A 23,070-nucleotide genomic window follows, 5' to 3' on the forward strand; every position below is an offset into this window, starting at 1 on the left:
ATTTGAACTTTTTCCCATCTTTAAAATGACATTGATGATAGAACCTACCTCACAGCTTTGCTGTGAATTTTACGTAAAATATTTCATTTAGCCCCGTGGCACATAATAAGCACTTAATATATCTTAGCTGTTATGGTAATTGTTATAGTTATCATTTATTTGAGTATCCTCTGTGAACCAGTCATTGTGCCAGGGGCAGGGAGTACCCCTGGCAGGTCAAATTCTACATTTCGTGCATCCACAGAGTTTAATGCCCTGGAAATTTGTGTTTCTGCAGGTGAGCATGCTAGCCTGGGGAAGTGGGAGAGAGTCAGAGAAATCCCCAGAAACTGGAACCTTAGTAACCACAAAGGCATGGACCCTGGATATGGCAGAGGCTATGCACAGAGGGAGAGCCGGTCAAGGCCATTGGAAACAGGACAGGAAACTTGGAACCCCCCTCCCCCATCACCTCCCCCTCCTTAATAGGAAACAATTTCCTTTGAAGTGGATAAGCTGGACTACCAGAGAGAGCGGTATTGCTGGCTTCTGCTGAGTGAATCCAGCCATCAGTTTCTGCAGATTTAGGCCTATTATGCAGTAATCTCTGTCTAATTCCTGGCCCACTGGGCCCCAGAGCCTCGAGGTGCCTCCTTGACCCCCTTCCCATACATTGGCCACAATCAGTTGTTTTGTGAGTTGTGTTTTATTAAGTCTTCCGTTCACAAGAACTTGCCACCTGTTTATAAGAGGATTTTGTTTTATACAAAGGGCTGACGAAGTTTAACCCTGGAGAATAACCCTGCAGTTTCTTCCTGGCAAAGATTTGTTGACCCTATTTCTTTACTATGGCCATGTCTGCTCCAGCTTTCCTTCTAAGGCTGTGTGTGGAGACCTAAACAGGACAATTATGCAGACTGTTTTAAAAAAAATTAAGTGCTATGTAAGGGATATTTTTTTAGTGGAGAACATATAAAGCAATTTGGATGCCTCTCCTTTAAACCTTTTGGAAACGACTGGAAGACCAGGATTCATTTAAATTTGAAAGGATTTTAGGTTTGCAAAGTTATACTAGATTAGTTAGTAGCTCTCCTCAAAGTCTCACATGCTAGACACTCATTCCTATATTCTAACTGTATATAGCCAGAGCAGGGTGCCATGGTGGTAATTTTGGGGGGCAAGATCATATTTATGACAACATTTGGGTTAGTTTTAATTTTTCCCTCAAAGAGTAGGGGAAATGCATGATGGAGAAGGGCATGAATTCTTGGAAACAGAAATGAATAGTTCATCTAGCATAACACATCAAGACCAGGTCAGGTGTGGGTTTCCTTCCACAGGATAAATTGCATACATTTACCCAACAGAGTTATACAACAGAATTCTGTCTTGTGTACCTGGAGAATTCAGGTTTTTATTGATTTCATACAACTTCAGATTTTTCCCCTTGGTTCTGTCCTGGGGAAGTGCTAATAATGGGTAGAACAGGAGTGTTGATAAATGCAGTCAGTGGTTAAAAGGCCTTCATATTATTCTTTTGTTTCAGTGTGTTCTGACTGCAGATCTCATGAAGTTGATAAACTATCTCACAGCGCAGAGTACGTCCTGGTAAATAGCAGGCAATTACTTTGCTGAGTTGCTCTGTCCTGTTCTCCATTTCGGCTGAGAAATGGTTCTAGCTGTGTAGTTGAAGTTCACTCTGGCCTTCTTCAGCAGCGCAGGTGTGAACTCCTGCCTCACTGGTGATACAGGCTCTGAAGAACCAGAGGTTGAAGGGTCTGGCTGACTCCGATGTCCCCTGTCCGGGCGATGCAGTGTATGTTCAGAGAGCTTGTGAGGAGGTTATCTGAAAGGTGTGGTGGTCTTCAGAACCAGAATGTAACAGTGGCAGAGGGTGCGGGACAGTTGGGGACAGGAGGGAATCTTTCAGAGGGCAGAGGCAAGGAGTTGTTCGTTATAAGAAAGACATAGAGTTTGTTATCACAGAATAATTACCCAAGAAATGTTTTCGAATTGTATATCATGTGCAATAGACACCTATTTTTGAGAATTTCGGTCTCACAAACATGCACTGATGGATACAAGAACCCACAGGATCATTGCATGATCAGATGATGGCTAAACAGGACTATTTCATGCCCTTCCTCCACTTGTTCATCGCATCTGGCCAGAATGTTTTAAAAAATGCAGTCAGGATCACATCATTTCTATGCTGCTTCTGTTTTTCCCTAATTCCTAAGAAAGGGTGATACGAACTGGATCTTGGCTGCCTGGGCCTCCGTCACCTCTGGGATGACCTTATCATCCCTGGTCTCAGTACCCTCCCCAGGAGAGGGGTCCCTCTCAGTCCCCACTTGTGTGCCTACTCCTGTCCTGTCTTACAGTGTCAGAACATTCTGTTCCCTCTGCTTGGACTCCCGAACACAGCCTATTCATCCTTCAGGATTTCTCCTTAAATGTCACTTTTTCCTAACTACCAGGTACTTGATAGGATCGTCTACTTTTCCACTGATAGTGTTTCTCACATTTGAGCTCACTTGTTTTGTGAGATTATCAGTAAGACCTCAGTCTCTCCTGTTGTTTGGTCATCTCCAGGAAGACCAGAGCAGCAACCACGCTCGTCTTGTTCCCTGCTGAACCCCTAGCATCGTGCTCCAGATCGTGACATAGCAGGTGCTCTGTGAATGAGTGATGGACGAATGGATAGCTGGATGTAGATGGAGAGATTCCACTGTCCTTTCAAAGCACTTTGTCCCTCCTCGTATGGGAGCACTTGGTATGTTGTATTATACTAAACATCTTGCCTACCCTCACATGCATAAAGCTGCCAGAGGGCAGGATTTGGATCATAATTGTCTTTTCATCTCCAGAGTCTGGCTAACATAGAAACCAGTGAAGGTTTATGGATGAAGAATGTATTGTGCATGAATTGGGGGTAGGTGGCGCTTATCTGGGTTTTAAAGCATGCCTGGGGTTGAGGTGAAGGAATAGTGAATTTAAGCATCCAAAATAATGGTAAGAGTTGGGATGCAAAATAAGATTAGGGTTTTTTTTTTGTTTTTTTGTTTTTAAACAGCTGAAAACCTGAATTAGAAAAATACCACATAGTCACCAGACACCACTTGACAGGATGTACTCACTTTGCAGATTGGAGGGTTGGGTGGGGAGGTCGCTGGGAATTTCCTGACCTGAACTTGATACCTTGAATAATGTCTGTCTTTCAGCCTGCTGTCCACCTCAGGCGATTTATCTGTTCTACAAATATTTAGCAAGTACCTGTTCTCTGCATTCCCAACAGGGGAACTATCACCCACCAAAGGCACAAAAATTGGTCTGTGGGAGGTGAACAGCTTCATTCCTTTTGTATATAAAGCACAGATATACATACAGTACATGAACAGATATATGACTTATCTATGGTATTAAAATTTCATAGTGGAGATGATTAGGAAAAATCTCTAAAAAGGCTCTTTTGAGAGATGATCATGAAAAAAAAGGTAGAGAACTGACCTGCTCCTTGTCAGGCATTATTCTGGTCGAGGTGCCTCTCCTCCTGGAACTTTCATTCTTGTGGGGCAGGCAATAGACAAATAAGTAGCTGTAACTTTCAAATAGTAAGAAATTCTGTAAAGAAAAAAAGAGCAGGCATAGACCTAGAGTCCTTGGGGGGTGAGTGTGGGTGTGTGTATGGTTTTGTTTTTAGGTGAGGGGAGGTGTTCTGGTGACTCAGACAAGGTGACACTTAAGAAGACTCTGGAAGAAGGGGGAAGAACATCCCAGGAAAAGGCAGCAGCATGAAGGAACTGGAAACAGCAAGGAGGCCAGGTGGGGAGGAATGGATGAGTGAGGGAAAGATGGCGGGAGATGAGGCTGGAGATGGGACAGGGACCAGATCACACAGGCCTTATACACTGTGCTAGGGGGACTGGGTGTTGCTTTGAGAGAATTTGGAAGCTTTATGCAGGGCAGTGGCTGAGCTGGTTTGCCTTTGGAGTGGCTCTTCCCAGCCACCGTTTGGAGGATGGGCAGCAGGGGCAGGAGTGGAATCGGGGGCCCAGCGAGGAGGCTGTTGCCAGGTCCTCAGTGGGAGGTGATGGTGTGGGTGAGAGAGAGAGAGGCAAGGCTCCTGTGTGCTCTGAAGGTGGAACTCACAGGTTTTGCAGAAAGTTGGAAGGGAGGGTGAGAAAGAAAGAGGAGGCAGGTAAGCCAAGGTCTAGCCCAGGTACTGGGTTCCATTTATGGACACAAGGTCGATTGTGAGGGGAGCCTTCCTGGGAACCGCTCCTATTGTGAGGGCTTCTTTCTACCAGCTCAAGGTCCTTCTTGTTGGTGCCAGGATTAGCATATACATTTCTTCTTCTTTTTTTTTTCCTTTTGGCTGCTCCACACAGCATGCAGGATCTTAGTTCCCTGACTAGGAATGAACCTGTGCGCCCTGCAGTGGCCACGTGGAGTGCCAACAACAGAACTGTCAGGGACTTCCTATTTTTTAAAAAATTTTAATTAAAAATTTTAAAATTTTATACATTTTTAAAGACTGCTTTCCATTTACAGTTATTACAAAATATTAGCTGTATTACCCATGTTGTGCAATATATCCATGACCTATCTTAGCATATATTACATATTGCCTTCTACAGTTAGGGCTTCCCTGGTGGCTCAGACAGTAAAGCATCTGCCTGCAGTGCAGGAGACCCGGGTTCGATTCCTGGGTCGGGAAGATCCCCTGGAGAAGGAAATGGCAATCCACTCCAGCACTCTTGCCTGGAAAATCCCATGGACGGAGGAGCCTGATAGGCTACAGTCCATGGGGTCGCAACGAGTTGGACACGACTGAGTGACTTCACTTCACTTCTACAGTTACTTATTTTTTATCTATATACATCACCACCTTACCTAATCTTTACGTTGCTTTAGGGAAGGAACCTTTTCCAAGAGGCAGCCAGTGGGGCAGAATGGTTACAATTGTTGTTATGTGTGTGTGTACTAGGGTGAGGGTTTTAGCAGCTTAGCCTTTATCCTCTTTCCCTTTCTCTTCCTCTCCCTCCTCAAGTTCTTCTTCTTTTTTTTTTTGTAAAGTGGAGAAGGCAACAGTATCTGCTTCCTACCCATTTGCATGTGAAGTGCCTTGTGTGGGTCTGGCAAGCAGTTGGTTGGTGCTCGGTGGTTTTCACGTTGTGTGCCTCCGCACCTCCCGTTAGATTCCAGTGTTGCTCTTATATCTCAGAGTCATTTAAGTTGGAGCTTTTTGCAGTAAGGGTATCCCCCTTTCCCCTTCCATGTTCTTGGTTTTCCTTCATAAAAAAGGGAGGAAGTGAGATTTACTGAAGCAGTGAATCAGTGGAGCTTCTCAAATCTGGGTATTTGCATTGTGCATGACATTGAATTTTAAGTGTGACAGGTTGAGTTGAGGATGGTAGAGAAGGCTTTCCACACCCCCCGGGGGAAGTGAGTGCCAAGTGGATTGTTTACAGTAAGCAGAACGGATGCTGCAGTGTGAGCAATGCATGGTGTTTATATAGTAATCACCAAATTGTGTGGATCCAACCAGAATGAAAAATGCCTGGAGCCTTGGCTTAGGGCCATGGATGAGCAGAGCATGAAGCCTGGCATGGAACAGGAGTGGAAGGCATGGGTGATAGATATAAACAGATGTACATTTAAGTAGAGATCAAAATATGTGGCTGCCTCTTTCCCTCTTTGCACTCGTGGCAGACTTGGTTCATCTGTCACATCATTCATTCCTGATTCTGATGGAAAGCTCATATTACTTGAGTATTTACTGCAAGTCAAGCCCTGTGTTCTACATCGTGTTGCTTACTCCCACAACAACTCAGTGAGGTGGGTCTATTATCCTCCTAGTCAGATGAGGAAACAGTCCCAGAGTGGTCAGTAATGTGCCCCGGGTCTCCAAGCTGGCCAGTGGCAGAGCTGGGATTAGAACCTGGTCACCAAACACCAGAGCATGCTACCAATTATTGTGCTTTACAGCTCCTAGCTATGCCCAGATACTACCTCAGAATCCTTCTACCCCATAAAAATTCATCCCCATCTGCTTCATTAAGGTTGTGGGACAGAGGTTCATGCTACATGTGCTCATTCGTTCATTCAGCTGCTCATTCACTAAACAGTGCTTCTGTGCATCTGCCATGTGCCTGGCGCAGTATTTGGTACTGAGGATTCCTCAGTGAATGAGACACAATCCTTGCTCAGGGACTATACTTAGTAGAAGCATCACATCTTGTCTGGGACGCTCAGTGAGTAGAAAGACTCAGAATTTGAGTGATTCTGGATAGAGACTTCCCTATGTTGAACCAGAAGATACCCCAGTTAATGACGGGAATCAGCAACAATCTGAAGAATGCATTATAATGCCCCAGCATGCACCCTGGACCAGAAATCGGGCCATCTTCCACCTTTTTCTGACTTGACTGATTTAGCGATTTGATCTTGGGTCTCAAGAGTTATAACTCATGTTCAAGCAGTGCTTTCTTAGGCATTCGTTCACTTTGTTCCTTCCGGTACCTGCTTGGAAGGAGGAGTTCTCTGATGTGCAGAGAGATTATGTGACCTGCTTAGTTCTCACAAGCTGGGAATAGAACCCAGGTCTAACTTCTAGCTCCTTGTTTTTGTTATCTCATTGTGCAGCATCTTAATGTCTCAAGGCTTTCAGTTTCCCCATCTGTAAAACAGGGACATTAAACCACATGGTCCCTAAAAGTTCCTCCCTTCCTCCCTTTCTTTCCTTTCTCCCAAATCACTGCAGTGCGTACATGAACTATACATTATGCTTGAAGCTGGAAATAATGTTATGGAAAACAGACGCACATGCGTCAAAAAAGTTGAAAGAACCCATAGAGTGGAGAAAATATTTACAAATTATATGCATGGGACTTGTATCCAGAACATATAAAGCACTCTTACAACTCAGTAATAAAAAGAAAAACAGCCAAATTAAGAACTTGGTAAAGGATCTGAAAAGACTTTTCTCCAAAGAAGGCATGCAGATGGCCAGTAAACACATGAAAAGAGGCTCCACATCATTAGTCATCAGGCAAATGCAAATCAAAACCACAATGAGATATCACTTCACACCCAGTAGCATGGCTATAATCAAAAGAAAGATAATGACAAGTCTTGGTGGAGGATGTGGAGAAATTTAAGCCCTCACACGCTGTTGGTAGTGTTGTAAAATGGTGCAACGACACTGGAAAACAGTCTGGAATAGAGTTACCGAATGACCCGGCAATTCTATTCCTAGGGGTATACCCAAGAGAAATGGAAATATAGGTCTACACATATGCTTTTACACAGATGTTCACAGAAGTATTATTCATAATAGGTGAAGAGTAGAAACAATCCATTTGGATTGTTTGAAGAGAATATTTTAAAATTGATTATGTTGATAGTTACATAACTCAATATACTAAAAACCAAGTTGTACACTTTAAATAGGAAGATAGTATGATATGTGGATTGTATCTCAATAAAACTATTACATATACTTTAAAAAACCCTAGCATGAGGTCTGCCACTGTGGTGAACATAATCTTGTTGGGGAGATAAATATTGCTTAAATTTTAAATTAAATTGCCATACAAAAAGTTTTGTAGTTAGTCAGTTTTGGTAAATACTATGAAGGGAAAGAGCCAAATCTTACGACAGAGACTAGCAGGAGTTACTAGGGGTTAAGGAAGAGGTATTTGGAAAACTATAACATTCAAGTGTTCCAACAGAGATCCTCAAATAATAGTGGCTTAAGCCAGGTAGAAGGGGCTTCCCAGGTGGTGCTAGTGGCAAAGAACTTGCCTGCCAGTGCAGGAATATGGTACATATACACAATGGAGTATTACTCAGCCATTAAAAAGAATACATTTGAATCAGTTCTAATGAGGTGGATGAAACTGGAACCTATTATACAGAGTGAAGTAAGTCAGAAAGAAAAACACCAATACAGTATACTAACGCATATATATGGAATTTAGAAAGATGGTAACAATAACCCTGTGTACGAGACAGCAAAAGAGACACTGATGTATAGAACAGTCTTATGGACTCTGTTGGAGAGGGAGAGGGTGGGAAGATTTGGGAGAATGGCATTGAAACATGTATAATATCATATATGAAACAAGTTGCCAGTCCAGGTTCGATGCACGATACTGGATGCTTGGGGCTGGTGCACTGGGACGACCCAGAGGGATGGTATGGGGAGGGAGGGGGGAGGAGGGTTCAGGATGGGGAACACATGTATACCTGTGGTGGATTCATTTCGATATGTGGCAAAACTAATACAATATTGTAAAGTTTAAAAAAAAAAAAAAGAAAGAGACACAAGTTTGATCCTTGGGTTGGGAAGATCCCATGAGGGAGGAAATGGCAACCCACTCCCGAATTCGTGCCTGGAAAATCCCATGGGCAGAGGGGCCTTGGTGGGCTACAGTCCATGTGGTTGCAAAGACTCAGACTCGACTGAAGCGACTTAGCAAGCAAGGTAGATGTTGAATTCTCATTCATACAGTAGCAGAGGTGTAAGCAGTCTGGGCCTTGTACGGAAGCCCACAGTTTCAGGGATCTCCTGGTGTGTTCCCTGCCTTTCCCCAGAGAGGGACGCTGTCCTCATCTGCATGGTCCATGGTGATTCTCCACCCTGTCTATAGTCCAACACTAAGAGACGGAGGGGGCCCTGGAACGCTCTTCATTTCTGCTCTTATCCAAGGCTTAATCACGTGAGGCTGGGAAAGGAAGTCATATGCCAGATGTCATGTGCCCTTAGGGGCTCTGTTATAACCTTGGAGATCCTATTATTCAGAAGGAGGGGAGAAGAGATGTAGGGTAAACAATTAGCAGTTTCTGCCAGAGATGGTCTCTCTGAGGCAGTGACATTGAAGGTGAGAACCTGAGGATGAATTGGTGGAGAAAGGGAAGAGTTTTCCAGGCAGGGGAAGAGCGTGTGGGAGGACCAGAAGGCAGGAAAGCCCAGCTACCATGTTTAATGATATGCATGTCTGAGAGGTGGGCTTCCCTGGTACTCAGATGGTAAAGAATCTGTCTGCAATACAGGAGGCCCGGGTTCAGTCCCTGAGTTGGGAAGATCCCCTGGAGAAGTGAATGGCTACCCACTCCAGTATTCTTGGCTGGAGAATTTCATGGACAGAGGAGCCTGGCAGGCTATAGTCCATGGGGTCACAGAATCAGGCACAACTGAATGACTAATACTGTCTGTGAAGCACATCCCCCAGGTGGTTAGGACTCACAAGTGCCAGAACTAGACGTGGTCTAGGGAAGCGGCAGCTCTGGGTTGACCTGACTTTTCTCTTTTGTGTATTACAGGGTTGGGATGGACCCGGACCGTGATGAGGGGTCTTTGTGCCAGACTCTGGAAAGCCCATGTGTATCCTCAGCTTTGAGAACTGAATTCCATAGGTTGTGTCAGTGTCAGACCTGTGAAGTTTAGTTCTTTAGCTGGGATATCTCTATCATCCTAGATTCGAGAGATGTTGGAGAGAACAAATCCAAGGTCGGCTGGAGAACTTGGAAGACTGGAGACATAAGGGCCAAGTCTCAGGCTCTGAAGGAATAGTGAGGGAGGGTTCACGGGAGGAGCTCTCATTTAACTGTGAGAAGACTTGGATTCTAGCTGAGCAGTGTTCCAACTAGCTAAGTGGATGCTCTAGGCAAGTCATTCTTGCTGCTGCTGCTTTTACTAGTTTATATTTATTGATTACTTATGACATTCCAGGTACTGTACTAAGTGCTTTCCATGCTGTTATAGGAGACTCCTGGGAAAAATTGCTTTAATGAAGCTTGAGATGCCTGGCACATCCATGCAATGATTTTTTCCCCTCTGCATGGCATCAGATGGAATTAACAGAATGTGACAAGTAGTATTTAGCATGGACTGCTGAGCTAATTGATCCCTTTTTAGAATGAGACACATGGATACATCCCTCTTGTGGTCCCCCTCTCCCTTTATTTGAATCTTTATTTCCTTGCCTTCTATAAATACATTAGGGCTACATTGTGTTTTTGTATTACAAACTAGGAAAAAGGAGGATGTGATTAGACCTTACTATGGTGCCCAGTTTCTTCCGGGGCAAAGGAATATGAGGGTTTTGAAGGCTCCCTCCCTTTGGAAGGAATGATGCTAAAGCTGAAACTCCAGTACTTTGGCCACCTCATGCGAAGAGTTGACTCATTGGAAAAGACTCTGATGCTGGGAGGGATTGGGGGCAGGAGGAGAAGAGGACGACAGAAGATGAGATGGCTGGATGGCATCGCTGACTCAACGGACGTGAGTCTCAGTGAACTCCGGGAGTTGGTGATGGACAGGGAGGCCTGGCGTGCTGCGATTCATGGGGTCGCAAAGAGTTTGACACAACTGAGCGACTGATCTGATCTGATTTGATCCCTTTGCCAGTATGGCCAGCTTTATGCTATGGGTGAAGCTGTGTGTTGTCCTCCTATGTCCTAGGTCAGCTAGGTCTGCTCTGAAGGTCATGTTTGCTGTGATGATGGTGATTTCGCTCTTTAGGCAGAGAGCCGCATTCTGTGTGAGTAACATCTGGGCTTTGTTAGGCTTTAGATTTGATGGGGAACTGGGCATTCCCATCCTTTGGAAACTCATCTTTAAGGGTCTTGGTGTCCTAAATTGTCCATCCCTTAATGTCTGCAGAATGCAGGTGTGGTCTGGCCCAGTGAGGGAAGGCAGGCCCAAAGTGGGAGACCCTTTTCAGTGACACTGATGCTTACTGAGTGCCTGCTACATGCTGGGCACTGGGCTCAGTGCATTTTGTGCATGATCTCAATGAATCTCACATCAAGGGTTATCTGGAAACTGAGGACAAATTAACCAAAAGATGTCAAATAAAAAAGTGTAGTGATGTTATGTGATGCAAAGGAATGCTTGGTTCTTGTGAAGGCCCCCCTGCATGGGTGTTGGGACATGGGTGTGCTCTCTGAGCTATATCGATGGTATCAAGGCCCCACCCCCAGTCTGCCCACTTCCGCCTTTTGCTTACTAGACCTTTAGCCAGTGACTCATTTTAGAACCAGAACACTGGTGAAACTCAAATGAGATCAGAGATCAGTGTCTTTAGTCCTAGATACTAGAGAAAATCCAGAATTTACTCCAGAAACTTTAGATGCTCAGAGTTTCTGACCATCGTGTTGTGAACAGGGACTTACACTATGGATTCTGACTTACTGCAAAAGGCTAATCCTTAATGCAGGTGAACTCTTCCTAAAGCAGACCTGGTAAATGAAATATGGAATTCACACACACACACACACATACACACTTTAAACAATGATGAAGTAGATTTATGAGGAGTAGGCAAAAATTTACTTTATGAAGAATGTTTCTTTTCATAAGAGGACTTTTTTAAAATTCAGAGGTGATTCCAGTGTGTAATATATTTCCCAAGGATTTTTGAGATTGTATTTGCTGTATCAAAACTTATTTTCTGTAAGTGGAAAAAGCAGGTTACAAAATAGCATGGATTATATGATTCAATTTATATAAAATAAATGCATAAAGGAATATGTGCATTGAAAATATACATCAATTTATCAACAAGGATTATCTCTGGAGTGGTGGGAATTAAGATGGGTTTTCCTTTCTTTGTATTTTCCTCTAGTGTTTGATTCTTACACTGAACATGTTTAATTAAAACAATAAAGTTACTGAAGATGATTTCACACACAATTGTGATCAATCTAGACAAATGCTCGTTCTATGCATTTAGTAGAAGTTATATGGAGGGAGGTTCCTGATGTGTTCAGTGAAGGAGGTGAGTGTAGAAAAATGTATAGTGTGATTTTTTTTTTCAAGAGGGAAGTGTACATGTGTGGGTGTGTGTGTCTCTATGGAATCCAGTGGGTCGTGGCTGGTGAGGTAGCAGGCGATTTTTCTCTCTTTACTTATACCTTCTTGTCCAAATAAGAAGAAAAAGAATTCTCAGTGTATATATGTTACTTTCTAAGAATCCATCCATTGTGTAAACCAGTAGTTTTCAAGTGAGTTTCCTGGACAAGTAACATCAGTATCACCTGAGAACTTGTTCAAAGTGTAAATTCAGGGTCCACCCTTAACACTTTAAGCAGTGTTTTTTGACCTTTTCAGACTCTTTATTTCCCCTGTACCCCTTCCTTGCATTTTTTTCCTCTCCTTCTCATCCTCTCCCTTCCTGCTGTAATCAATGGGATCTCAGAGGCAGATTCATCATCCTTCTGGCTCTGCTTGGGAGAGGACATGTCAGATACTCTTGGAGAGGTGCTTTGGGAGTAATAATACTAATGGAAGTATTGATTTGCCATCCTCAGATAAAAGGGAAAGGCCATGATTTATCAGCTTGCATTGATGGGACACAGTGGGCAGCTGGACACATACTGAGTAGTTGCTATCTATCCATATGACGAGGCTACTGAGACTTGGTGATTTAGGGACACAGTAGTTTCTTGAGTCCTCCAAGCTGTCAAACCTCTGTTAGTTAAGGTGAAGATTCCTATATTAGGGTGCTGCAGAGAAACAAGAACCAATAGGATTATATATACATGGAGATTTATTATAGGGAATTAGCTCACATGATTATGGAGTCCCACTTGGTGGGGTTAGGCAGCAAGCTGGAGACCCAGGAGAGCTAATGGTGAAGTTTCAGTCTGAGTTTCAAGACCTGAGAATCAGAGGGACCAGGTGGTATTCCAGTCTAAAGGCCAACAGGCTTAAGGCTCAGAAAGAACTGATGTTTCAGTTTGAGTTCAAAAGCAGGGGCAAAATAGTCCCAGCTAAGCAATCAGATAGGAGGTATTCCATCTTGATCCCAGGAGTTCAGGTTTTTGTCTATGTAGGCCATCAACTGATTGGATAAGACCCACCCACACCAGGGAAGGCAATCTACTTTACTCAGTCCACCAATTCCATTTTTTTTTATTTTATTTTAATGGCAAGCCATTCCAGTATTTTTGCCTGGGAGACCCCATGAACAGAGGAGCCGGGGGGCTAAAGTCCATGGAGTCACAGAGTTGGACATGACTGAGGAACTACACAGGTGCATGCTAAGTCGCTTTAGTTGCGTCTGACTCTTGGCAACCCTATGGACTGTAGCGCACCAGGCTCCTCTGTCCAAGGGATTCTCCAGGCAAGAATGCTGGAGTGGGTTGCCATGCTCTCCTCCAAGGGATCTTTCCCACGCAGGGATTGAACCCACATCTCATGTCTCCTGCATTGGCTACCACTAGCACCACCTGGGAAGCCCTGGTGTTAGTTTCTGCCATACAACAAAGTGTATCAGTTATACATATACACATATCTACTCTTCTTATTTCCTTCCCATTTAGGTACAGCAGAGCACTGAGTAGAGTTCCCTGTGCTAATCAGTAGATTCTCATTAGTTGTCTATTTTATACACTGTATCAATAGTGTGGGGCTTCCCCCGTGGCTCAGCAGTGAAGAATCCACCTGCAATGCAGGAGACTCTGGTTCAATCTCTGGTGAGGAAGATCCCTTGGAGGAGGGCATGGCAACACACTCCAGTATTCTTGCCAGGAGAATCACACGGACAGAGGAGTCTGATGGGCTGCAGTCCGTGGAGTCGCAGAGTTGGTCGACAGTTGAAGCAGCTAAGCACCACACTATCAAGTATATATATGTGAATCCCAATCTCCCAATTCATCCCATCACCTCCTTCACCAATTCCAATGTTAATCTCATCTAAAATCACCCTCACAGATACACCCAGAACAATGTTTGACCAAGTATCTGGGCACCTTGTGAGCCAGTCAAATTGACATATAACATTAACCTCCACAGTTCCTTTTTCATATTTCTGCACATCTAGATTATCTTGAACTCTTTCCTAATAATATTTCAGAGCTTGGATGTAAAGTGCTCTGGGGTGTGGGAGGGACCAAACACCTTGCCCTGTTCTTTGTTCTTCTTTGCCGTTAAGGTGCTTTGAGGAACTGTTTTTGAAGGCAGTCCTACTTCTACCTCCTGAGGCAGCCCTTCCAAGTAGAAGAGCTGTTTCAGTTATTCCTGGGAAATGGCTACAGTAAAATTACAACTTTCCTGTATTATGTGTTTGCAATGCTCCAGGTGTCACAGATGAAGAAGTATGTCTAGGTGAGAAAACTGAAGCTCAGGGAGGTTATATACCTTGCTGAAATATCACACACTAGTAAGTGTCCCTTACTGTTAATCAAGGCTGCCTAATCTGAGCCTATGTTCTTTTCACTAAAGTTTGTACTGGGCTTTACAGTTTATAAAGTACTTTAACACACATTATTTTATTTGCTGGCCATAGCTTTCCCCAGTGAAGTAGATATATCCGTAATTTTAGAGATGGGGAATGCAGTTTTCAAAGGCTTCACACCTTGTCTATCTCCTGTGTCATGTAGCTAGTAACTAGTGAAGCTGGGCCACAAATCCAAAATCTCAAATAAAAAGATAACTTTTATTCTAAAAAAATTCATAGGAAACATATAAGCTTCTTGGAAGATAAAGAAAGAGCACCCCTGCCTCAGTTTCTCTAGTGTAACTGAAAACAGACTAGTATACATTGAGGTTCACCCTAATTCACCTGCCTATGTCTTTGGTAAGCAGTAGTGAGCCCTTGTAAATGATTAATTCCACCCTCCACAACACAGTTATACTTTAAAATATATTAAAATTATGTTGTTGGTAGCTTTTAAGAAACCATAATGTATTTTTTGCCTTGGGTCTTGACATACTACAAACAGTAGTCGGATTCCATCTGCCTCTGGGCAACAAGTGTGTTTTCTTGTTTTAAAAAACTAACATATTTTATTGTATAAGTTTACTGCAAAGGAACTCTGCAAATGGAGAAAAGTATGAAAGAGAAAAAATTTAAATTATAAAAAATTTTTACTATGCAACAAAATATTCTTTAAATTGAAAATTTGGGAAATTCAGAAAATCGTAAAGCAGAAAACTATCCATAAGCTTATAGATGTCTATTTTGGGGGCTAACCTGATGGCTTAGCTGATAAAGAATCCACCTGCAATGCAGGAGACACAGGAGATGCTGGTTCAACCCCTGGGTTAGGAAGATCCCCTGGAGGAGGAAATGGCAACCCACTCCATTATTCTTGCCTAGAAAATCCCGTGGACAGAGGAGCCTGGTGGGGAGCCAGAGGAGTCCACGGGGTTGCAAGAGTCGGACATGACTGAGTAAGTGTGTGTCTGTGTCTATTTTGGCTTATGCCTTTTCATTTTCACTTAAAAAAAATACAGTTGGGATTGTTACTTAAATGTAATATGTCTGTGTGTCAGTTCTGTTTTCCTGTTATTTAACATCTTGTCATAAGCATTTCCTCATTTCCTTATAGATCTTTCCCATTCATTTTAAACTGATAAGAACAGATACTACACTTGATCTTAGCCAAAAGGCCAAGAAGCGATTTTCATGCATTTTAAATGGCTGCATATGTAGTTCATAGACTGGCTGTGCCTTTGTTTGTTTATCTTCCCCTCTTATTGGACATTTAGAACCTGGATCTTCTAAATCCAAATCTGTTCTCCCACCCACACATATCTGCTTTATTTCCTTTTAGCCTTTTGCTTACATTGATTCAGGCATTATTTGTGATGACCTTAATATTAAAAAAAAAAAAGCCTAGTCACTTCTTAATCAGTAGTGTGCAAAAATGCTAATGTTAAGGCTTTACTAAGTACTGAGTTCTTTCTTCTTTAAAGTAGTTTTTATTGGAGTATAGTTTCTTTACAATGTTGTGTTAGTTTCTACTGTACAGCAAAATGAGTAAGCCATTCATATGCATATATCCCCTCCCTTTGGGATTTCCTTCCCATTCAGGTCACTGCAGGGCATTAAGGAGTGTGTCCTCATCGCGTGCATGCTAAGTCATTCAGTGTGTCCCACTCTTCATGACCCCATGGATTATAGCCCGTCAGGCTCCTCTCTTCATAGGATTCTCCATGAACAGAATACTGGAATGGGTTACCGTGCTCTCCTTCAGGGGATCTTCGCATCCAGAGATTGAATGCTGTATCTCTTATGTCTCCTGCATTGGCAGGCAGGTTCTTTACCACTAGTGCCACCTGGGAAGCCCATGTTCTTATTAGTTATCTATTTTATACATGGTATCAATAGTGCATATGTGTAAATCCAAGTTCTGTTTTAAGACTTTGAACAGATTTCATTAAAGTTACCATTTCTGTTATTCTCGTCATGCAGATGATACCACAGAGGCACAGAGAGGTTAAGATAAGTATCAGAATGCACTCACTGGTACTGAACAACATAGTCAATTTACAGAACCTTATACAAATAGTTATTTATTCAGTCTGCAATGAATTGACACTTTTGAACTGTGGTGTTGGAGTAGAATCTTGAGAGTCCCTTTGACTGCAAGGAGATCACATCAGTCAGTCCTAAAGGAAATCAGTCCTGAATATTCATTGGAAGGTCTGATGTTGAAGCTGAAACTCCAATACTTTGGCCACTTGATGCAAAGAACTGACTTATTGGAAAAGACCCTGAAGCTGGGAAAGACTGAAGGCAGGAGAAGGGGACGACAGAAGATGAAATGGTTGGATGGCATCACTGACTCAATGGACATGTGTTTGAGTAAACTCCAGGAGTTGGTGATAGACAGGGAAGCCTCACGTGCTGCAGTCCATGAGGTTGCAAAGAGTCGGACACGACTGAGTGACTGAACTGAAAAAGCAGCTATTGGTACTGGTTCGGAAGCTCAGTGACATTGAGACTGCTGTCACTCCAGTCCTCTTTTCCTGTGCCTCTTGGTTTTAACATGGCTGTGTGATTGCTCTAGACATCACATTGCCCTGAATTGGGATGTGATTCAATTCAGGGCAGAAGTTCTGACTTAACACTTCTGCCCCTTTTGTCAGGAAAGCACATCTTCTTCCCAGAACTCCCTTTTTCACTCAGCAGAGTTCCACTCATGAACTGTGTTTTACATGATCATTGCCAACCAGAGAAGAGTCTGGGGAAAAACTTACTAACCTCTGGAGAGGAAGTTGACCAGATGAGAATGATTGGGTAAGGACTGTTGTGTCAGTTAACCTACAGTGACCACCACAAGATACTTGCCAAGGTCAAGTGTTGGTCTTATGTGATCCAACCAGCCTGTTTCACACAGGGGCTAATGCCTATTAGCTGGGAATGTTTTCTTACACCTTAAAAAGTGGCTGGACTAGAAGTGGCCTGGAGCCTGCAAACCTCTTTCACTGAGCATAACAGTATCTAATACATGCTAACATTTTCATCAATATTAGTGTCACTGCAAAGTGCTGTTAAAATAGAAGTGTTTTTCACACATTATGTGTCTATGGTGTGTCCACCGCATCATTCTTTTGCTGGAGCGCCACTTCCTTGGCATTTATAACTGGGTAACAAATCTGCAGCTCACTGGGTTCATATCCTCAGGCTGCAGCAGAAGGAGAGGAGGATCTGTGAGCTGTTTGGGCTAAAACAAGTTGCTGTATTACTTTTGTCTCAGCCCTGAGCATATTCATCAGGGGCCTGGCTACAGGTGAACTGAGCTAGAGGCTGCATAGTGGCAATGCTGAAAACTATGGCTGGACCCCACTTCTTGAAAATACGGCTTTATCTAATTAGGAGGGGGCTCAAAAAAGATCCATCATTTACTAGAACTATTAAATTGTGGCTATTTCTAGAGCAGAAGTCTAAAGTAGCAATTAACAGGAATGTTTTGTTTAGGGCTGGGATGAGGTGAGTGAGGTGCTTAGAATGTGAAATTTGAGGGGACGTTCACTCTCATGGTCACTTGCATGGCCCTGGTTTTATTATGTCTTTACTAGTTGTAGTTGTTCATTGTTCAGCCACCCAGTCGTGTCCAACTCTTTGCTACTCCATGGACTGTAGCATGCCAGACCTCCCTGTCTCTTACCATCTCCTGTAGTTTGCTCAAGTTCATATCCATTGCATCGGTGATGCCATCCAGCCATCTCATCCTCTGATGCCCTCTTCTCTTTCTGCCCCCAGTCTTTCTCAGCATCAGGGACTTTCCCAATGAGTCAGCTGTTTGTATTAGATGACCAAAATATGGGAGTTTCAGCTTCAACACTAGTCCTGTCCTTCCAATGAGTATTCATGGTTGATTTCCCTAAAGACTGACTGGTTTGATCTCCTTGCTGTCCAAGGGAATCTCAAGAGTCTTCTCCAGCCCCACAGTTCGAAGTAACTCACTAGTTACTAATGTCTAGAAAGTGGGATAATTATTTACCAAATATTTTTTGATCACTTCTGTGTGCCCAGCACTATTCCAGTCACTGGGGATACAGTAATGAATAAAATAGTTGTTATTGTTCCCATGGTATGGATATTCTAGTAAAAGTGAGATTTCATATAGAAATCTGGACTTTTGGCTCAAAGTATCAGAAGAACTGATAACTGTGAGCAGGCTTTCCCATAAGACAACTGTCACTCAGATTTGAAGAGCTGCTATCTCCTTTTAGTTGAGGTGTGGGTTTGTTACACTTTCCATCACTCCCTACTGTGATTTTTGATCCTAACGGGATCTCTATAAGTGGATACCACTATTATTATTATTGCCATTTTGCAGATGAAGAAACTGATGCTCAAAGAGATAAAGTGACTAGCTTGGAGTCTTCTGGCTACAGAAGGTAGAGTGGGTTCTTTGCAACTTTGGAGGCTGAGATTGTTTCCACCGAGCACAGCAGTGATTTGGGAGTCAGGAACACAAGATATATCAGCAAGCAAAAGCATCCAGCCTATACAAGATCAAATTAGAGAGAGGTATCAGCAGGAAACAGGTGGCACCTCGAATTAGGAGAACTCAAGAAGTGTTCATAAAGAAACTATTTACAAAAGTGTGGACAGAGTGTAGGGAAACCACAAGGCACAGTGCAGAACCCCAGATTATTAAGAGTGGGCCTCTATTGCCACTCTGAGACCTCTAAGGGCAGGTGACAGACTGGGTTAATGGAACTGGGGAGACAGGACTGTGGAGAAGGCTGCATAGTTGAGCTGAGACCTTAGAATGCAGCTGGCCCTTGGGGACCCCACTGGGAGGAAACTTGGAGAATAAATCTCCCAAGTTCTCTCTCCTCCTTCCCATTGATCACTTACCAGTGACAGACTCAACTGGAGGTCAGAGGATGAGGAGTCAGTTGATGCATCCTTCCAATCTGGGCGTCCTGGGGGTACAACAGAGCAGGGTGGAGAGCAGCAGGGAGTGGCTCAGGAGGGGCAAGCAGAGGCACCTGGCACAGGGGCTGGTCAAAGCCAAGGGCATTTTAGGGGACAGGGCGATGATGGGTAGGGGAAGAAATGAAGATAATTGTGAATTCAGGGTTCAACTTTGTTTTAGTTTTGCCAATATATTTTTTAATTGAAGTATATCTAGTTTGCAGTGTGTTAATTTCTGTTGTACAGCAAAATGATTCAGTTATATGTAACATATATCTATGTAGGTACACATTATATATATATATACTGTTAAAAATATTCTTCTCCATTACAGCTTATCACAGGATATTGAATATAGTTCTCTGTGTCATACAGTGAAGCCTTGGTGTTTATCCATTCTATGTATAAAAGCTTCCATCTGCTAAGCCCAACCTCTCGCTTCATCCCTCCCCTAAACCCCTCCCCCTTGGCAACCACCAGTCTGTTCTTGATGTTTGTGATCCTGTTCCTGTTTTGTAGACAGGTTTGTTTGTGTCATATTTTACTTTTTTGTGGGGGGAGGTTGTGACACGTGACACACAGGATCTTAGTTCCCCAACCAGGGATTGAACCCATGTTCCTATAGTGGAAACATGGACTTTTAACCACTGGACCACCAAGGAAGTCCCCATTTGTGTCATATTTTATATTCCACATATAAGTGATATCATATAGTATTTGTCTTTCTCTTTCTGACTTATTTCACTTAGTATGATAATCTGTTGTTGCATCCATGTTGCTACAAATGGCATTATTTTGTCCTTTTTATGGCTGAATAGTATTCCATTATATATGTACTATCTCTTCTTTATATTTTAAATGATTGTTTTGCATGTTCGTTTATTTATTTATATTTGGCTGTGCCAGGCCTTCATTGTTCGTGTGGGCTTTCTCTAGTTGTGGCAAGCAGGGGCTACTCTTTGTTGCAATGTGCGGGGTTCTCATTGTGGTGGCTTCTCTTGTGGAGCACAGGCTTTAGGCAAGCAGGCTTCCAGCACAAGGGCTTGGTAGCTGCGGCTGTCGGGCTATAGAGCATAGGCTTAGCAATTGTGGTGCATGGGCTTAGTTCCTGAACCAGGGATCAAACCCATGTCCCCTGTGTTGACAGGCAGATTCCTATCCACACCAGCACCAATTCCTATACCATAACTTCTGGTTCTATTCATCTGTCTATAGACATTCCATATCTTGGCTACTGTGAACAGTGCTTCTATGAATATGGGGGTGCATGCATCTTTTTGAATTAAAGTTTTGTCTGGATATATATCTAGGAGTAGGATTGCTGGATCATATGGTAATTCTCTTTTTAGTTTTCTGAGGGATCTCTATACTATTTTCCACAGTGAATGCACCAGCTTACATTCCCACCAACAATACAGGAGGGTTCCCTTTTTCCCATACCCTCTCCAGCATTTGTTATCTGTTGACTTTTTAATGACGGCCATTCTGACTAGTGTGAGGTGGTGTCTCATTGTAGGTTTTAAAAAATTAATTCTTATTGGAATATAGTTTGAATTATAATGTTATGCTAGTTTCCTGCTATTAGTTGAGTTCAGTCACTCAGTCATGTCCGACTCTTTGTGACCCCATGGACTGCAGCAGGCCAGGCCTCCCTGTCCATCGCCAACTCCCGGAGTTTACTCAAACTCATGTCCATTGAGTCAGTGATGCCATCCAATCATCTCATCCTCTGTTGTTCCCTTCTCCTCCTTCCTTCAGTCTTTCCCAGCATCAGGGTCTTTTCAAATGAGTCAGTTCTTAGCATCAGGTGGCCAAAGTATTGGAGTTTCAGCTTCTGCATCAGTCCTTCCAATGAATATTCAGGACTGATTTCCCTTAGGATTGACTGGTTGGATCTTGCAGTTCAAGGGACTCTCAAGAGTCTTCACCAACACCACAGTTCAAAAGCATCAATGCTTCAGTGTTCAGCTTTCTTTATAGTCCAACTCTCACATCCATATATGACTACTGGAAAAACCATAGCTTTGATTAGATGGACCTTAGTTGGCAAAGTAATGTCTCTGCTTTTTAATATGCTGTCTAGGTTGGTCACAACTTTTCTTCCCAGGAGCAAGCATCTTTTAATTTCATGGCTGCAATCACCATCTGCAGTGGTTTTGGAGCCCAAGAAAATAAAGTCTGCCACTGTTTCCACTGTTTCCCCACCTGTTTGCCATGAAGTGATCAGACCAGACGCCATAATCTTAGTTTTCTGAATGTTAAGTTTTAAGCCAACTTTTTCACTCTCCTCTTTTACTTTCATCAAGAGGCTCTTTAGTTCTTCTCGCTTTCTGCCAGAGTGGCGTCATCTGCATATCTGAGGTTATTGATATTTCTCCCAGCAATCTTGATTCTAGTTTGTGCTTCATCAGCCCCAGCATTTCTCATGATGTACTCTGCATATAAGTTAAATAAGCAGGGTGATAATATACAACCTTGACGTACTCCTTTCCCTATTTGGAACCAGTCTGTTGTTCCATGTCCAGTTCTAACTGGTGCTTCCTGACCTGCATACAGGTTTCTCAAGAGGCAGGTCAGGTGGTCTGGTATTCCCATCTCTTTCAGAATTTTCCAGAGTTTGTTGTGGTCCACACAATCAAAGGCTTTGGCATAGTCAATAAAGAAGAAGTAGATTTTTTTTTGGAACTCTCTTGCTTTTTCGATGATCCAGGGGATGTTGGCAATTTGATCTCTGGTTCCTCTGAATTTTCTAAAACCAGCTTGATCATTTGGAAGTTCATGGTTCACATGTTGTTGAAGCCTGGCTTGGAGAATTTTGAGCATTACTTTGCTAGCGTGTGAGATGAGTGCAATTGTGCGGTAGTTTGAGCATTCTTTGGCATTGCCTTTCTTTGGGATTGGAGTAAAAACTGACCTTTTCCAATCCTGTGGCCACTGCTGAATTTTCCAAATTTGCTGGCTTATTGAGTGCAGCACTTTCACAACATCATCTTTCAGGATTTGAAATAGCTTAACTGGAATTCCACCATCTCCACTAGCTTTGTTCGTAGTGATGCTTCCTAAGGCCCACTTGACTTTGCATTCCAGAATGTCTGGCTCTAGGTTGGTGATCACACCATCGTGATTATCTGGGTTGTGAAGATCTTTTTTGTATAGTTCTTCTGTGTATTCTTGCCACCTCTTTTTAATATCTTCTGCTTCTGTTAGGTCCCTATATGTATACATATATCCACTCTTTTTCAGACTCCTTTCCCATTTGGTTACCACAGAGAATTGCCTAGAGTTCCCTGTGCTACACAGTAGGTTCTCATTAGTTACCTATTTATACATAATAGTGTATATATGTCAGTCCCAGTCTCCCAGTTCATTTCACCCTACCTTCCCTCCATGGTAATCATTCATATTATAATTTTGATTTGTGTTTCTCTAATAGTTAGCAATGTTGAACATCTTTTCATGGGGCTATTGGCCATCTGTGGGCTTCCCAGAATCCTCCTGCTGAGCAGGGGATGCAAATTTGAGCGCTGGGTTGGGAAGATCCCCTGGAGGAGGAAATGCAACCCACTCTAGTATTTTTGCCTGGAGAATTCCATGGACAGAGGAGCCTGGCAGGCTACAGTACACGGGGTCACAAAAGAGTTTGACACAACTTAGTGACTAAACCACCACCACCACCATTGGCCAACTATGTTTCTTCTTTGGAGAGATGTTTGTTTAGGTCTTCTCCCATTGTTCAGTTGGCTGTTTATTTTGTTGTTGTTGTTGAGTTACATGAACTGTTTATATAGTTGGGAAATTAAGCCCTTGTTGGTTGGATTGTTGGCAAGGATTTTTTCCTTTTGGTAGGCTGTCTTTTCATTTTGTTTAAGGCTTCCTTTGCTGTGCAAAAGCTTGCAGATTTGATTCAGTTCAGTTCAGT

The 23,070-nt window shown here is 43.0% G+C and overlaps 1 non-coding gene and 1 pseudogene across 1 annotated transcript; one reads left to right on the forward strand and one right to left on the reverse strand.

Moving 5' to 3' along the window:
* Positions 1–9,363: 9,363 nt before the first annotated feature.
* On the forward strand, positions 9,364–9,462 carry MIR146A (microRNA mir-146a). The gene has a single exon (NR_031031.1). It is a non-coding gene; the product is annotated as a microRNA mir-146a (primary transcript).
* A 5,768-nt stretch (positions 9,463–15,230) lies between these two features.
* LOC112447640 (uncharacterized) lies at positions 15,231–15,397 on the reverse strand (annotated as a pseudogene).
* Positions 15,398–23,070: the final 7,673 nt, after the last annotated feature.

Source organism: Bos taurus, chromosome 7, assembly GCF_002263795.3.
Source record: "Bos taurus isolate L1 Dominette 01449 registration number 42190680 breed Hereford chromosome 7, ARS-UCD2.0, whole genome shotgun sequence".
Classification (NCBI taxonomy): Eukaryota; Metazoa; Chordata; class Mammalia; order Artiodactyla; family Bovidae; genus Bos; species Bos taurus.